Here is a 12,738-nt window from a genome sequence, read left to right as displayed (position 1 = left end):
AGAGACTGGCGGCAGTGGAAAAGTATTTTTGGCTGCTCCCCTAGGGTCTCTGGAATATTTGAGGATTTATAGAACAAAGAGGCGGTGCAGGGGACTCCCGAGGGTTCCACAAGCCTAGGGGGCGCTGGTACGTCTCTATCGTATCTATAATATTTAACTGTTACATGCCATTATTATACAACTTTTATATACTTTTGGCAACAATTTATATGATTTCCTTGGACTTACGTATTGATCTAGTGCCACTTCCTGTTTGTTGCATGTTTTTTGTTTCGCAGAAAATCGATATCAAACGAAGTCCAAATGCGATGAAAACTTACGGAGATTTTTTTTGGAATATATGCGAATTTAGGGAAATGGAATCAACACAAGGCGGTTCCCGAGGGGCCCACAAACCCTAGGGGCACGTCCCCCTACCCAGGGTGCACCTAGGGGTCTTGTGTCTACCTCCAAGGTCGGTTAGAGGTGTCCTTCAGATGCAAGGAATCTTATATTCGGATAAAAATTGTGTTAAAATTTCAGCCCAATCGGAGTTACGGATCTCCGGGAATTTAAGAAACGGTGAAAGGCCAGAAACAGGGGTCGCGAAACAGAGAGATAGATCCAATCTCAGAGGGGCTCCCCCCCCCCCCGCCGCCGCCGCCATGGAGGCCATGGACCAGAGGGGAAATCCTCCTCCCATCTAGGGGGGGTCAAGGAAGAAGAAGGGGGATGGGGGCTCTCTCCCCCTCTGTCCCCGTGGCGCCGCTCGGGCAATCATCGTGTGACGGCGATCTACACCAACACTTCTGTCATATTCACCAACGTCTTCATCACCTCCCATCATCTATATTCAGCGGTGCACTCTCCCGCAACCCGCCATACCCTCTACTTGATCATAGTGTGTTATGCTTCATATTATTATCCAATGATGTGTTGCCATCCTACGATGCTTGAGTAGATTTTTGTTGTCCTATCAGTGATTGGTGAATTGCTATGATTGGTTTAATTTTCTTGTGGTTATGTTGCTATCCTTTGGTGCCCATCATATGAGCGCGCGTGTGGATCACACCATAGGGTTAGTTGTATGTTGATAGGACTATGTATTAGAAGGCAAGGGTGACAGCAACTTCAACCTAGCATAGAAATTGATGCCTACGGGATTGAAGGGGGGCCAATATATCTTAATGCCATGGTTGGGTTTTACCTTAATGAACATTAGTAGTTGCGGACGCTTGCTAATAGTTCGAATCATAAGTGCATAGAATTCCAAGTAAGGGATGACATGCTACCAGTGGCCTCTCCCACATGAAGACTTGCTATCGGTCTAGTAAAGTAGTCAATTTCATAGGGACAATTCTGCAACTCCTACCACCACTTTTCCACACTCACTATACTAATTTAATTTTAATTTTATCTAAACAGACCCTAGTTTTTATTTACATGCTCTTTATTATCTTGCAAACCTATCCTACAACACCTACAAAGTACTTCTAGTTTCATACTTGTTCTAGGTAAAGTGAACGTTAAGTGTGCATAGAGTTATACTGGTGGTCGATAGAACTTGACGGAATATTTGTTCTACCTTTAGCTCCTCGTTGGGTTCGACACTCTTACTTATCGAAAGAGGCTACAACTGATCCCCTACACTTGTGGGTTATCAAGATCTTTTTCTGGCGTCGTTGCCGGGGAGCAATAGCGTGGGGTGAATATTCTCGTGTGTGGTTGTTTGCTTTATCACTAAGTAGATTTTATTTTCTATTCTAAGTTGTTCTCTATGTTTAGTTATGGATATGGAACACAAAATACCAAAAAATTAGGTGTACTTGCTACTCGTGGAGATGGGGAACCTCCGAAAACCCTCGATGCTTGTTATGTGGAAAATATTAAGACTACTTTGTTAATCTTGAGAAAAACCCATTCAACTTGATAATGGGAGACAAGTTGGCTCAACATGAATACTCTAGGGATTATCACTTAACTCAAAAAGGGAAACTCTTATGGGATCAAATTGAAATTTTGCATTGGTATGATTGGCATTTATGCTTGAGATATGATCATACTTGTTGCTCTAGGATGAAGGCTCCACACCTTCCCTTTTCATCTAAATTTAATAATAATGAAACCTTAGCTTCTTATGCTAATGGTAGATATGATTACTATGATGTGGAACAAATAGAAGAATTTGTTTCTTTTAAAGGTGTTTATGAAATTGAATCTTTGTTTGAAAAGTTTGAAATTTTTGATGATGTTCTTTACAGACCTGAAAATTTTGATATACTTAAATATTGCTATGAGAATTATGAATATAATGCTGATATTAATGAGTTTATTGAGAAAGTCTCCGTTGTCCAAGAAGAGATTAATATTTTGCAGGAATCTATGGAAAAAGAAATTGATGACACTGTGAGCTCATTAGATGAAAAAGATGAGGAGGAGAGCGAATAACAAAAGGAGGAAGAGCGGATTGATGACCCGTGCCCACCTTCTAATGATAGTAACTATTTATGCCATACATTGTTTGATTTCCCTTCGTGCTTACCGAAGGATGAATGCTATGATGATTGCTATGATCCCTTGGATTCATTTGAAATATCCCTTTTTGATGAACTTGATTCTTGCTATGCTTGTGGCCATGATGCCCATATGAATTATGCTTATGGAGATGAACTTGCTATAGTTCCTTATGTTAAACATGAAATTGTTGCTATTGCACCCACGCATGATAGTCTTATTATCTTTTTGAATTCTCCCAACTACACTATATCGAAGAAGTTTGCGCTTATTAAGGATTATATTGATGGGTTGCGTTCTACTATTGCACATGATGATTTTGATAAATATAATATGCATGTGCTTGCCACTCCTATTTGCAATTATTATGAAGGGAACTACATCTCCGCCTCTTTGTGTTTCCAATACGGTAAAAATTTGCAAGAAACTGTTTATGCTATGTATCGGCCTTTACTATGTGTGCATGAATTGTTCTTTTATGACATGTCGATGCATAGAAAGAGAGTTAGACTTTGTTGTTGCATGATATATGTTACTTTTTGCTCACTACTTGTCGCGACCGGATTTTCAGGATATATTTCCCAGAAAATGGTCCTTGTGCCCACCAGCCCCAGGATTACTGTCAGCTTATGAGGCACCAACTTGATACAGAAATTCCAAGAAAAATACAAAATATGTAGTACCAGACCATTCTGGCCTATGAGTACAACACAAAGTTTCTAGTGGCTGATGGCAGAAGCGGTTTGTGGTTCATCAGTGTCTATGGGACTCCATTTCCCATAGGAATAGCTGACCTGGATAACTCCTATCTTCGCGAGGCTGCTATCACCATTGCGTAGGTTCCGGGGTTGTCATCGCAACGCTCCTCTCCATGCAAGAAATCTGGCCAAGACAATAGCTAGGGACAAGCCAGTGAGTACTTTGAATGTACTCGCAAACATTATGAACTCAGGTATAATATAACAAATGATAATCATGCTCTGGAATATTCCATGATCACAACGTCAGTCACGAAATAAAAATCCATGATGCACGCAAGTAGGATATTCATGTCAAACACGAATATGCAATCAGAGAGTAGAAATAGAATGCACCGATCGGGTGTCTGAAGTGACGCCTCGAAAGGATAATAATATAAAGCATGCCTCAGTCGGGCGTCTGAGCGACACCACATAGAGGGCTTACAAATAAAATAAATAACAAGCATGCCACAGTCGGGCGTCTGTGCGACACCACATAAAGGGCTTATAAGCACTGGTAGAAAAAGGGCCTATAGTCCCGGTTCGTAAGGGCCTTTAGTCCCGGTTGCTGAACCGGGACTAAAGTGTCGGTACTAATACCTCCCACCTTTAGTCCCGGTTCAATCCAGAACCGGGACTAAAGCCCATCCACGTGGGCAGTGTGCAGAGCCCAGTCAGGAGACCCTTTGGTCCCGGTTGGTGGCACCAACCGGGACCAATAGGCATCCACGCGTCAGCATTTCTGTGGCTAGGGTTTTTGTTTTTTTAAAGGGGGGGGGGTGGGGGTTTTGGGGGGTTAATTTAGGTGTTTCATATATTGTGTTAGCTAGCTATAATTAATATAGAGAAGTGTCCTCTCTTATGTCCGCGCTTGGTCGACGCTACGTACTATACATACATATAGAGAGGACTAGACACGCTGGCTAGCTAGTAAAGCAAACGAAGGGAACAGAAGATCGTCATGAACATATATGCATACAGAGAGAAGTGATATCGACCACCTCTCCTTCTCCGAGAGATTGGTCGAACAACAAGTTCTCGTATATCTATCTGACAGTACCGGCTACATATATACAGTATTTATCTCTTACAAATATAATCATACGGACTCAGGTTTAACATAAAATTCTCCGTCTTCAGGGATCACGTGGTCAAGAAAGAATGCCGCCAATTCCTCTTGAATTGCTCGCATGCGAGCTGGTGCTAGGAGTTCATCCCGCTTCCGAAACATCTAATTTGAAGAAGGGGGTCAATACATATATATATATGAATGAATGAAACTCAACACAAATGATGGTAATAAAATAAAATTGTGAATATTGTTATTTACGTACTTCATATTGTTCGTTAGAGTACCCGCCCCGCTCACACGTCGTGTGGCGGATGGACTCGCAGATGTAGTATCCACAGAAATCATTCCCTTGTTCCTGCCACAACCACTTTACAAGAAATAGAGGTCAATCAAACTGATAAGCAAGAATGCTAAATGGTATTGATGAAACTAGCGCTTGAATCACTAGGAGATGCGCGGAACATGCTACTATAGTACTTACTTTCGGGTGTCTAAATTCCAGCTCCTTCGGCAGTCCCGGAACTTTTTTGGTGAATTTTCTCCAAACCCTGCCGGACAAAGAAAACAATTACTTGATATCAGGAAATGAACAAAGTTACTGATATGGTGGATAATGATCGATTTAACTTCTTGACGATTTCAGTCATGTCTGCATAGTCCTGGGGATCTTTTCGTCTTGAGTCTAAGACGGTTACTAGTCCCTGCTCAAGCTTAATCTCTAGGAGAATATAGTGGAAACTGCACACGCATGCATAACTCATGAATTACATTACTATAACCTTGACTAATATATAAGGGAAACCGAATACGCACAAGACAGTAACACTCACTTGAAGTTGTAAGGAAAGAGTATTATATCTTTGTTTTGATTTATTACGAACGATTGTAGCATGTTGGCCTCGGTAGCCGCGGCATGAAGTTTAACCTCAGTTGCATCTATGAGATATGTGTTAATGAACCCAATATCACCGACTTGTCTTTTCTTCAATTCGACGATCTTCAATCTGCATAATATAGTGAGGATGATTATAAATACATGCAATGAAAGAGCTAAGCTATATAGAGAAACTTAATGACAGACGTAGTACTACTTACAGACAGTAGCAGGCGATCGTTGTTTTATCGAGGGCCAATTGATTGAAAAACTGATAGAACTCCTCAAATGGAACAGGCAACAGATCAATTCCAACGAGGTCATGCTCCTTTTTAACTCTCACATACAAAGTACTCCTCCCCCCAGAGTCTCTGCAGATTTTCAAGTACCAATCATGCAATCTTCGCATCATCATTGATAGAGATCTTTCATCTTTGACGAGAGGCTTCCCGTACTCGTATCATTGCATCCGCATGTCCATGGGTTCATAATGTACTTCGTCGGGCAGGTAATCTGCAAGATTATTATAACCGGGCACCATCCTCGGATCATTAGCGACGTTGTGGCTAGGCACCTTGAGCGGGGGGCATGATTTCTTCGCTTGTTTGCCGAGCTGGGCAATTTGTTTCCCAGCTCGTCGTTTTTTCAGCCTTTCATCACTGACAGTAGTTCCCGACCACTCCGCTTCGGCAAATTCCTTTCCAATAATGCGGTCATAGTTTCCTTTCGGCGGATCAGACTTTGGTGGTTTTGTCAGGGCAGCCAAAGTGCGCTTCACTTTCACCCCATCTACCTTCTCCTCTGGAGGTGGATGTTTCTTTGCTTTCACCCCTTCAAAGAATTTCCTCACTTCTTCTCGCGCGATCTCGGCGTTCTCCTCCTGGGTCCTCTCGTATGGTAACTTCTCTGGAGTCTTCAGAGAAGGACCGAATCTGTATGTCCTCCCGCCTCTGGTTGTACTGCTAGACGCCGACCGAGCAGACGAAGCGGTTGTCTTCTTTACTTGCTTAAGAGGCGGAGGAGAAGGACTACGACCCGATGGAGCAGCTGGAGCGGCGGTAGGTCTCTTCTGCCCTTGCTGACGAGGCGGAGAAGGAGGAGGTTGGCTGCTCGGGCGCGTCGGCGCAGGCGGAGACGGAGGCGGAGTGCCGCCACGCGCCGGAGATGGAGCCGGCCGAGGGCCCTGATCGTTACTCGCCGGAGGAGGAGGCGGTGGAGGAGGCGGAGTGCCCTGACTCGCCGGAGGAGGAGGAGGAGGCGGAGGCGTCTAGTTCGGAAGGTTGATGAGGTCCTTCCGCCATAGGCATGGAGTCTTCAGAGCAGACCCCAGCCGAGTCTCCCCTTCACCGGTAGGGTGGTCAAGCTGGAGGTCCTCAAATCCCTCCGTTATCTCATCCACCATCACCCTAGCATATCCTTCTGGAATCGGCATGCAGTGAAAAGTTGCACCGGGTTCAGTAGGATAAACAGAGCCAACGGCCGCCTTGACCTTCAAATTCATCCATTGCGTCATAAGGTGGCAATTTTGAGACTCCGTTATAGCATCCACAGGATAGCGGCAGGAGCCGTCAAGGCATGCTGCAGCTGAAGCTGCTCGGTGGAAGCCACGCTGCTTCTGCGCTGAGATGGCGGGGTAGCTTTGGGGGAGGCTTCGGCAGTACGTTTGCTGCGATTTGCTTCTCGTTCCTCTATCGCTTGTACCCTTGCGTGCAGCGCCTGCAGTTCGGTCTGCTGCACTTTTTTCCTCCTCTCATGGGATTTGTAACCGCCTGCGTCCGGAAACCCAACATTCCATGGAACGGAGCCTGGCGTGCCTCGTGTCCGTCCAGGGTGCTCAGGATTCCCGAGGGCCATTGTGAGCTCGTCGTGCTCTCTGTCTGGAAAGAACGTCCCTTCCTGCGGTGCGTCGATATAGTGCTTAAGCCTACTGACTGGTATGTCCATTTGTTCGTTCGTCCAAATGCATTCCCCTGTTTCAGGGTCCAAGGTTCCGCCAGCCCCGAAGAACCAAGTCCGGCAACGGTCTGGCCAGTTATATGTCTCTGGTCTGATCCCTTTATGAAGCAGATCATTCTCAACCTTGGACCACTTAGGCCGGGCTACGAGGTAGCCACCTGACCCCGTGTGATGGTGAAGCTTCTTCTTCGCGGCATTCTGCTTGTTTGTCGCCGACATCTTCTTACTCTTTTCCGATGTCTTGTAGGCCACAAATGCGGGCCAGTGATCTCTGATCTTCTCATATCTGCCCTTGAATTCTGGTGTCTCTTTTTTATCGGCAAACCTATTGAGCTCTTTCTTCCACCTCCTGAATAGATCTGCCATCCTCTTCAGAGCAAAAGACTTGATTAATTTCTCTTTAATTGGGTTCTCTGGATTATCCTCTGGCGGTAGGGTGAAATTTGACTTCAGCTGAGTCCAAAGATCATTTTTCTGCATATCATTGACATAAGACACCTCAGGGTCTTCTTTAGCCGGCTTAAACCATTGCTGGATGCTTATCGGGATCTTGTCCCTAACCAGAACCCCACACTGAGCAACAAATGCCCTCTTTGTCCAGAGGGGTTCAATAGGTTGGCCGTCGGGCGCGATTGCTGTGATCTCAAGCTTTTCATCCGAGCTCAACTTTTTCTTCGGGCCTCGTCTCTTTACCGAAGTTGTGCTTGATCCGGAGGGCTAGAAAAAAGAACAAAGACTTAATTAATATGTGTACATACCAAAACAATGAATGCATCAATCAGCTAGTCAGCATAGGCTTAACTAATATATATACCTGGCCGGACTCGGTTCGGTCACCGGAGCCGTCATCACTTTCTCCTTCTTGCACCGGCATTGGGTCACCGGCGTCGTCCTCATGTTCTTCTTCTTGCACCGGCATTAGGTCACCGTAGCCAGCTTGTTCACCCTCTCCTTCCGGACCATCGAAGATATCGTTGAGATAGTACGAGACGGCATCACTTCCTTCTGCGATTATCTCCCTCAACAACGCTTCTTTTCTTGCTTCGTCTAGGGCGGTGTCCATAGTTTCTACAAATATTTACAACATGGCAATTATTATTCAAACATGACAGATGGATATATTAGTGCCAAACGTAGAACTAGCTACCTAATCATAGTAAGCTATCGGGAGGGGGTATATATCGACAACGACGACACTACATCTATATATGTCCCTCGATGACCCTCGTTCCCGATAAAAAAAGAGGAAGAAGAAGAAAAAAAGAGGAGAAGAAAGAATAGAGGAGAAGAACTCCTCTATTCTTTCTTCTCCTCTTTTTTCTTCTTCTTCCTCTTCTTTTATTATCCTCTTCTTCCTCTCATGTTCGAGAGGATCGCCTTGGGGTCGGGAGGTTGCCTAGTGTCAAAGGATTCAACAAAACCATGTCTTCATCATTAGGCGAAAGTAACATGTGCATGATGGTAGGAAGCTCTTCAAAGTTGTTCTGGAACAGAGTCCCAGATAGGATAATTCGCTTTTTGGTACAAAGTTCAGCAAGAGCCTTCCGAATATCGCTATTTGGAAGGCCTTTGCTGAATTCATACCAAAAGGCGGATTATTCTATCCGGGACTCCATTCCATAACAACTTTGCAGAACTTCGTACCAACATGCCCTGGTTACTTCCGGCTAATGATGAAGGCATGGATTTCTTCAATACTTTGACACTAGGAAACCTCTCTCGACCCCTCGGCGATTCTTGACCCCTCGAACCCTCAACGACCCTGAAACCCTCGACCCTTGACCCCTTAACGACCCTCGACCCACTACCCTAGTTCCCGACCCTCGACCAATAGAGGAGAAGAAGAAAGGAATAGCTAGAGGAGAAGATCGAAGAAAAAAAAGAAGAAACAAAAGAGGAGAAGAAGAAAGGAATAGTGGAGAAGAAGATAGAATATATTCTATTTTCTCTTCTTCTCCACTATTCCTTTCTTCTTCTCCTCTTCTTTTTCTTCTGTTTTCTTCTTCTTATTTATTTCTCCTCTTCTTTTCGGTAGAGGAAACCCTAAATAGCTAGCAAGTATCGTGGGTGTGAGATACATGTGGCCTTCGGTGTCGGACACTACATCCACGTCCCACAAGTGACGTGGGCGTCGAAACCCGCGCCACTTGTGGGATGTGAATTTAGTGTCCGACACCGACGGTACATGTATCTCACACCGATGATACTTTCTATTTAGGGTTTCTCCTCTACCACTCGGCGGCCCTCTCGACGACCCTCGTTCCCGATAAAATAAAGGGGAAGAAGAAGAAGAAAAAAAGAGAAGAAAGAATAGAGGAGAAGAACCCTCGAACCCTAGACGACCCTCTTCTTCCTCTCATGTTCGAGAGGATCGCCGAGGGGTCGGGAGGTTGCCTAGTGTCAAAGGAAACCCTAAATAGCTAGCAAGTATCATGGGTGTGAGATACATGTGGCCTTCGGTGTCGGACACTACATCCACGTCCCACAAGTGACGTGGGCGTCGAAACCCGCGCCACTTGTGGGATGTGGATTTAGTGTCTGACACCGACGGTACATGTATCTCACACCGACGATACTTTCTATTTAGGGTTTCTCCTCTACCACTCGGCGGCCCTCTTGACGACCCTCGTTCCCGATAAAAAAAAAGAGGAAGAAGAAGAAGAAATAAAAAGAGAAGAAAGAATAGAGGAGAAGTCTCTCATGAATGTCCGGCGTTCTCGACCCCCCCCCCTCCCCACGTGTCGAAGAAAAAAAACAAGAAAAAAAAGAGGAGAAGAAAGAATAGAGGAGAAGATCTCCTCTATTCTTTCTTCTCCTCTTTTTTCTTTTCTTATTCCTCTTCTTTTTTATCCTCTTCTTCCTCTCATGTTCGACGACCCTCGACCCCTCGGCGACCCTAGACCCCCTCTTCTTCTCCCTCTTCTAATTCATTTGTTCATATGAATATACAAACATTTTCATATTTACAATAATTAATATCACCCAAAAAAATCTATGAACAGAAAAAAATCCTAATTTTTCTAAAGAACTATTTTTTGCATATATACATGAACATATATATAAAAAACAAGCATATATATGAAAAAAAATCTATGAACAGAAAAAAATCCTAATTTTTCTAGCATATATACATGAAAAAAAGCATATAACAGAAAAAAAAGCATATAACAGAAAAAAAAAGCTAGCTAGGGCGCCGCGGCCGGACCAGAGGAGGACCGCGGAGTCGGGCGACGGCGACGCGAGCGACGGTGACGGCGACGATGGGGGCGGGCGGGCGACGGCGACGGCGGCGATGGGGGCGGGCGGGCGACGGCGACGGCGACGGCGGGGCGGCGTGCGGCGCGGGCGACGGCGATGATGGGCGCGGGAGACGGCGACGATGGGGGCGGGCGGGCAACGGCGACGGCGACGGCGGGGCGACGCGCGGCGCGGGCGATGGCGACGATGGGCGCGGGAGACGGCGACGATGGGGGCGGGCGGCGTCGGGTCAGGGACGAGGGCGACGGCGACGGGGGCGGGCCGGGGCGGCGCACGGCACGGGCAACGGCGAGGATGGGCGCGGGCGACGGCGACGATGGGGGCGGGCGGCGTCGGGGCAACTGCAAGATGAGAATGAAAAATTCTAAAGTGTGGCCTTATATAGCAGAGGCTTTAGTCCCGGTTCGTGGCAGCAACCGGGACTAAAGGTTGGCATTAGTCCCGGTTGGTGCCACGAACCGAGACCAAAGGCCAATTTTCGGCAGCCCAGAGGGCGGGAAGCGGCGGCCTTTGGTCCCGGTTGGTGGCACCAACCGAGACTAAAGGGGGCATTGGTCAACCGAGACTAAAGGGGGCATTGGTCACGGTTGGTGCCACGAACCGTGACCAATGCCCCCTTTAGTCCCGGTTGGTGCCACCAACCGGGACCAATGCCCTTGTGCGCCCCGGGTCCAAAAGTTTAGCCCCACATCGCTAGTTGAGAGCGCCCGAGACCAGTTTATAAGGTCTGCTGCCTCCTCCCTCCTAAACTCCTCCGAACGGAAGGCCTATGGGCCTAATTTGACACTGCTTTGCTTGTGGGCCTATTGGGCCTTCTGCGGGCCTGAATCCTGGCCCATGTAGGGTTTCTAGTCGTATTCAGGCCGTGGAGGCCCAGTAGGTGGCATTTTTTTTTGTTTTTTCTTTTTTATTTCTACATTTTTTTGGTTTTTTATTTTTTGCTTTTAGGTCACAAAAATTATAAACTTTCTATTAGTGCCATTAGTTTTAAATTTTAAATAGTTTAAATTTGAATTTTTAAAAAATTGTGTGAATCACTAGTTTATGAATAACTTTACTATAAAATTAGAATTTTTTTCTATTTATTTTTTATTTCTACTTAAAACTAAATACTTACAGTTTTTTAGTGATTTCTTTTTGCTTTTAGGTCACAAAAATTATAAACTTTCTGTTAGTGCCATTAGTTTTAAATTTTAAATAGTTTAAATTTGAATTTTTAAAAATTTGAAGAATATTATAGTTTTATTTTAGTTTAATTACTTACAGTTTTTTAATGATACTTATAGTTTTATTTTACTTATAATTTAATTTTTTTGTTTTCTTCTTTTGTTTTATTTTTTGCTTTTTATTTTTTTATTTGTACTAAATACTTATAGTTTTAAAATGTATGTGAATCGCTAGTTTATGAATAACTTTGCTATGAAGTTAGATCATCTGTTACAAAGGGATTTCATTTTCTTGAACTTATTTGAACTCCATATTTTTTCTGTGTTCAAAATGCACCATTCAAAGACACATCATCAATTTTCAACCCTTTCTGACTTCATTTGTTATTTTTCATGCATTTATTGATTTTTTTGAGCTATAAGACCCTGAAATTGAAAAGCATTTCAAATGAACTCTGAAAAGGTTCAAAGTTGGCATGGTATCATCATTTCACCCACATAGCATGTGCAACAAAGTTGAGATGGTTACGGCAAAAACTGGATGCACTTCGTGTACAAAACGGACAATCTCTTTCGAAGTATCAGGGTTTCGGACGAAAGATCATCTGTTACAAAGGGATTTCATTTTCTTGAACTTATTTGAACTCCATATTTTTCTGTGTTCAAAATGCACCATTCAAAGACACATCATCAATTTTCAACCCTTTCTGACTTCATTTGTTATTTTTCATGCATTTATTGATTTTTTGAGCTATAAGACCCTGAAATTGAAAAGCATTTCAAATGGACTCCGAAAAGGTTGAAAGTTGGCATGGTATTATCATTTCACCCACATAGCATGTGCAACAAAGTTGAGATGGTTACGGCAAAAACTGGATGCACTTCGTGTACAAAACGGACAATCTCTTTCGAAGTATCAGGGTTTTGGACGAAAGATCATCTCTTACAAAGGGATTTCATTTTCTTCAACTTATTTGAACTCCATATTTTTTCTGTGTTCAAAATGCACCATTCAAAGACACATCATCAATTTTCAACCCTTTCTGACTTCATTTGTTATTTTTCATGCATTTATTGATTTTTTGAGCTATAAGACCCTGAAATTGAAAAGCATTTCAAATGGACTCCGAAAAGGTTGAAAGTTGGCATGGTATTATCATTTCACCCACATAGCATGTG

Source organism: Triticum aestivum, chromosome 2A (assembly GCF_018294505.1).
Source record: "Triticum aestivum cultivar Chinese Spring chromosome 2A, IWGSC CS RefSeq v2.1, whole genome shotgun sequence".
Taxonomy (NCBI): domain Eukaryota; kingdom Viridiplantae; phylum Streptophyta; class Magnoliopsida; order Poales; family Poaceae; genus Triticum; species Triticum aestivum.
Note: the sequence above shows the minus strand (reverse complement) of the source record.